The 6,363-nt window shown below is 40.5% G+C and overlaps 1 protein-coding gene across 1 annotated transcript in view; it reads left to right on the top strand.

The window, feature by feature from the left end:
• The window catches only part of ctss1 (cathepsin S, ortholog 1), a 34,016-nt gene that overhangs the window by 2,429 nt on the left and 25,224 nt on the right, over nucleotides 1–6,363 (top strand). The window lies entirely within an intron of this gene.

The following is a 6,363-nucleotide window of genomic DNA, read 5'->3' as shown; positions in this document are numbered from 1 at the left end:
CTAACCACCAAGCGAAAGCTAACCACTTAGTAAAAGCTAACCACTAAGTTAAAGCTAACCACCAAGTAAAAGCTATAACCACCAAGCAAAAGCTAACCACCAAATGAAAGCTAACCACTAAGTTAAACCTAACCACCAAGTAAAAGCTAACCATCAAGTAAAAGCTAACCACCAAGCAAAAGCTAACCACCAAATGAAAGCTAACGACCAAGTAAAAGCTAACCACCAAGTAAAAGCTAACCATCAAGCGAAAGCTAACCACCAAGTGAAAGCTAACCACCAAGCGAAAGCTAAGCACCAAGTAAAAGCTAACCACCAAGCAAAAGCTAACCACCAAATGAAAGCTAACGACCAAGTAAAAGCTGACCACCAAGTAAAAGCTAAGCACCAAGCGAAAGCTAACCACTTAGTAAAAGCTAACCACTAAGTTAAAGCTAACCACCAAGTAAAAGCTATAACCACCAAGCAAAAGCTAACCACCAAATGAAAGCTAACCACTAAGTAAAAGCTAACCACTAAGTAAAAGCTAACCACCAAGTAAAAGCTAACCACCAAGCAAAAGCTAACCACCAAATGAAAGCTACGACCAAGCGAAAGCTAACCACCAAGTAAAAGCTAACCACCAAGCGAAAGCTAACCACCAAGTGAAAGCTAACCACCAAGCGAAAGCTAAGCACCAAGTAAAAGCTAACCACCAAGCAAAAGCTAACCACCAAATGAAAGCTAACGACCAAGTAAAAGCTGACCACCAAGTAAAAGCTAACCACCAAGCAAAAGCTAACCACCAAATGAAAGCTAACCACCAAATGAAAGCTAACGACCAAGCGAAAGCTAACCACCAAGTAAAAGCTAACCACTAAGCGAAAGCTAACCACCAAGCGAAAGCTAACCACCAAATGAAAGCTAACCACCAAGCGAAAGCTAACCACCAAGCGAAAGCTAACCACCAAGTAAAAGCTAACCACCAAATGAAAGCTAACGACCAAGTAAAAGCTAACCACCAAGTAAAAGCTAACCACCAAGCGAAAGCTAACCACCAAGTAAAAGCTAACCACCAAGCAAAAGCTAACCACCAAATGAAAGCTAACCACCAAGCAAAAGCTAACCACCAAATGAAAGCTAACCACCAAGCGAAAGCTAACCACCAAGTAAAAGCTAACCACCAAATGAAAGCTAACGACCAAGTAAAAGCTAACCACCAAGTAAAAGCTAACCACCAAGCGAAAGCTAACCACCAAGTAAAAGCTAACCACCAAGCAAAAGCTAACCACCAAATGAAAGCTAACCACCAAGCGAAAGCTAACCACCAAGCGAAAGCTAACCACCAAGTAAAAGCTAACCACCAAATGAAAGCTAACCACCAAGTAAAAGCTAACCACCAAGCAAAAGCTAACCACCAAATGAAAGCTACGACCAAGCGAAAGCTAACCACCAAGTAAAAGCTAACCACCAAGCGAAAGCTAACCACCAAGTGAAAGCTAACCACCAAGCGAAAGCTAAGCACCAAGTAAAAGCTAACCACCAAGCAAAAGCTAACCACCAAATGAAAGCTAACGACCAAGTAAAAGCTGACCACCAAGTAAAAGCTAACCACCAAGCAAAAGCTAACCACCAAATGAAAGCTAACCACCAAATGAAAGCTAACGACCAAGCGAAAGCTAACCACCAAGTAAAAGCTAACCACCAAGCGAAAGCTAACCACCAAGCGAAAGCTAACCACCAAATGAAAGCTAACCACCAAGCGAAAGCTAACCACCAAGCGAAAGCTAACCACCAAGTAAAAGCTAACCACCAAATGAAAGCTAACGACCAAGTAAAAGCTAACCACCAAGTAAAAGCTAACCACCAAGCGAAAGCTAACCACCAAGTAAAAGCTAACCACCAAGCAAAAGCTAACCACCAAATGAAAGCTAACCACCAAGCAAAAGCTAACCACCAAATGAAAGCTAACCACCAAGCGAAAGCTAACCACCAAGTAAAAGCTAACCACCAAATGAAAGCTAACGACCAAGTAAAAGCTAACCACCAAGTAAAAGCTAACCACCAAGCGAAAGCTAACCACCAAGTAAAAGCTAACCACCAAGCAAAAGCTAACCACCAAATGAAAGCTAACCACCAAGCGAAAGCTAACCACCAAGCGAAAGCTAACCACCAAGTAAAAGCTAACCACCAAATGAAAGCTAACCACTAAGCGAAAGATGATGTGTATCTCAGCCCCTCTTCACACGCTCAGAACTCTGGATGCGAGTCTCCTGATGAGATGGAATGGACATGGCGGCTCTACAGATTCAGGAAGCGTTTGAACTGGATTTGTGAGCTGGTTCATCACGAAGACACAGACACAGATACAGAGACAGAGAATTTGAGGCACGAGCGAGTCTGAGGACTCCAGAGGGTTCAACCTTGAATATTTAATAAATATGCCATGGTCCTGAATACGAGCAGGAAGATAAGACAACTCCCCACGGACTCTGTGAAACGGCTGTGGTCAGCCGAGGTGTCCACTCCTGTAAAAGCTCTTCAGTGACTCTCAGTGACTCTCTGTATTCAGACTGTGCAGTCGGCTATAAGCATAAGAACATCAGACCATACGAGCCGCATATTCTGCTTCACTGACCCCATACAAACACCGCAGGACGCTTACATAACCTCCTCAGAGGAGTTCATACGGTCAGTGATCACACACAGACAGGGGAACTGGTCTTAATGGGGAAGTCCACAGACTTTTAATGCATTTTAGAAGAATTCTCTGACTTAGTGGTTTGGAAAAGTCACACAGTGTTAATGTGACAATACCTAAATTTAGAATCGGTTATTCATTCAGTCTAATGAGAAACTGTAGAACGGACTCGGTTTATATCACAATACCTACATTTAGAGTCGGTTATTCATTCAGTCTAATGAGAAACTGTAGAACGGACTCGGTTTATATCACAATACCTACATTTAGAGTCGGTTATTCATTCAGCCTAATGAGAAACTGTAGAACGGACTCGGTTTATATCACAATACCTACATTTAGAGTCGGTTATTCATTCAGCCTAATGAGAAACTGTAGAACGGACTCGGTTTATATCACAATACCTACATTTAGAGTCGGTTATTCATTCAGCCTAATGAGAAACTGTAGAACGGACTCGGTTTATATCACAATACCTACATTTAGAGCTGGTTATTCATTCAGCCTAATGAGAAACTGTAGAACGGACTCGGTTTATATCACAATACCTACATTTAGAGTCGGTTATTCATTCAGTCTAATGAGAAACTGTAGAACAGACTCGGTTTATATCACAATACCTACATTTAGAGTCGGTTATTCATTCAGCCTAATGAGAAACTGTAGAACAGACTCGGTTTATATCACAATACCTACATTTAGAGTCGGTTATTCATTCAGCCTAATGAGAAACTGTAGAACGGACTCGGTTTATATCACAATACCTACATTTAGAGCTGGTTATTCATTCAGTCTAATGAGAAACTGTAGAACGGACTCGGTTTATATCACAATACCTACATTTAGAGTCGGTTATTCATTCAGCCTAATGAGAAACTGTAGAACGGACTCGGTTTATATCACAATACCTACATTTAGAGCCGGTTATTCATTCAGCCTAACGAGAAACTGTAGAACGGACTCGGTTTATATCACAATACCTACATTTAGAGTCGGTTATTCATTCAGTCTAATGAGAAACTGTAGAACGGACTCGGTTTATATCACAATACCTACATTTAGAGTCGGTTATTCATTCAGTCTAATGAGAAACTGTAGAACGGACTCGGTTTATATCACAATCCCTACATTTAGAGTCGGTTATTCATTCAGTCTAATGAGAAACTGTCACTCACACAGTCCCGTACAGTTTCCTGTGTGCTTTATTTGGTAATTAAAATCAAGCTGATATCTTCAGACAGTACAGAGAACCGTATTAATGTGATTGACATTAATTAAACAGATGTGAATTTTTTTGTGATGTTATGTTTTGATGCTGTACCTGCAATAACAATACACTGTTTGACAGTAAAATAATTTAATGTATGATTTAATTCACATTCTAAACCCAAGAGATCAGCATTCATACGCTTTTAACTCGCAACAGACAATAAAACTGAGCATGGCTTTCTGTTACAGTCACTTCAGTTCTAGATATTTAACTAGGTGAACGTGAGGTACAAACTGCAATGGTAATTATCTACTAGGTAGTTATTTTGGTAATATTATGGCAAGTGTTGAGACAAATTAACGAAATTACACTGAAATGCCAAACAGGTTCTAGATATTAGCTTAGTGTGAGATACAAACTCCAACATACTAGATAATTTTTTGGGGTTACATGAGGCTTAGTTCTGAGACAGTATAAATAAATTTCACTGTAATGCCTAATATCTAGAACAGAGTTCTAGATATAACTAAGTGAAACTGAGGTTAAAATTCCAAAGTACTAGATAAGTATTTTGGATAACATGATGGTAAGTTCTGAGACAGTTTACATAAAGTACACTGAAATGCCAACAGGTTCTAGATATGAATGGAGTAAACTTAAAGTACAAACTACAAAGCACTAGATAATTATTTGGCTAATCCTAGGTTCTGAGACAGTCTGACTAAATTATAATAAAATGGCCAACACGTTCTAGATATTAATTGGGCAAACATGAGGTACACACTCAAAAATACTAAATAGTTATTTGGGTAACATGATGGCTAGTTTTAAGACACTTCTTTTAGATCACACTGAAATTCCACCATGTTCTAGATATGAACTGAGTAAGCATGGGGTACACACTCCAAAGTACTAGATAATTATTTTGGGTTACATGATTGTGAGGTCTGAGACAGTCTAATTATATTACACTGAAATGCCCAACAGGTTCTAGATAAAAATTGAGTAAGCATGGGGTACACACTCCAAAGTACTAGATAATTATTTAGGGTTACATGATTGTGTGTTCTGAGACAGTCTAACTACTTTACTCTGAAATGCCCAACAGGTTCTAGATATGAACTAAGTCATTATGAAGTGCAATCTCCAATGTACTATAAAATTATTTAGGGTAACATACAAAATAGAAAGACTAAAATGTTCTAGATATTAAACCGAATCAGGTCAGCTCGTAGCACATAAACAAACACTGACTGTATACAACTCTGTACTTTATGATTCTACTGTCTTTTTACGTCTAAGAACCACCTGCAATGGGTTACTCACAGTAACTACACAGTGCAGTGGAGTTTGTACCTCATTCTGTTTGGAACCTGATGGGGATTTCAGTGTGATTTAGTTAGACTGCTTTACTGTCATAATACCCCATATAATTATCTAGTACTTTGAAGACTGCACGTCACACTTACCTGGGTAATATTCTGAACTTTAGGGACTGTAAAATAAAGCAGTACCAGATACCGTATCATCAGAAACGAATTACCATGACAACCGCTAATTATCATAACCATCAGATTCACTTACAGCATCCTTTAGTCATCTTTCCCTCACCAGCATCAACAATACATAACCTGCAGAACCTGCATAACCCCACACCTTACGTTCTGTCTCCAACCTCCAGACGTTCTGCAGATCCATTAGCTCACAGTACTTAGCTAGTGCACTAAATAGAGCCCTACACAGTACTTACTATGTACTGTAATATGTAGTGCACTAGCTCCCTGCTGTACTATGTAGTGCACTAGCTTCCAGCTGTACTATGTAGTGCACTAGCTCCCTGCTGTACTATGTAGTGCACTAGCTCCCTGCTGTACTATGTAGTGCACTAGCTCCCTGCTGTACTATGTAGTGCACTAGCTCCCTGCTGTATTATGTAGTGCACTAGCTCCCTGCTGTACTATGTAGTGCACTAGCTCCCTGCTGTACTATGTAGTGCACTAGCTCCCTGCTGTACTATGTAGTGCTCTAGCTCCCTGCTGTACTATGTAGTGCACTAGCTTCCATCTGTACTATGTAGTGCACTAGCTCCCTGCTGTACTATGTAGTGCACTAGCTTCCTGCTATACTATGTAGTGCACTAGCTCCGTGCTGTACTGTGTAGTGCACAAGCTTCCTGCTGTACTATGTAGCGCACTAGCTCCCTGCTGTACTATGTAGTGCACTAGCTTCCAGCTGTACTATGTAGTGCACTAGCTTCCAGCTGTACTATGTAGTGCACTAGCTCCCTGCTGTACTATGTAGTGCACTAGCTTCCAGCTGTACTATGTAGTGCACTAGCTCCCTGCTGTACTATGTAGTGCACTAGCTCCCTGCTGTACTATGTAGTGCACTAGCTCCCTGCAGTACTATGTAGCGCACTAGCTCCCTGCTGTACTATGTAGTGCACTAGCTTCCAGCTGTACTATGTAGTGCA

This window comes from Pygocentrus nattereri, chromosome 11 (genome assembly GCF_015220715.1).
Source record: "Pygocentrus nattereri isolate fPygNat1 chromosome 11, fPygNat1.pri, whole genome shotgun sequence".
Taxonomy (NCBI): Eukaryota; Metazoa; Chordata; class Actinopteri; order Characiformes; family Serrasalmidae; genus Pygocentrus; species Pygocentrus nattereri.
This window is presented reverse-complemented; position numbering and strand designations above follow the sequence as displayed.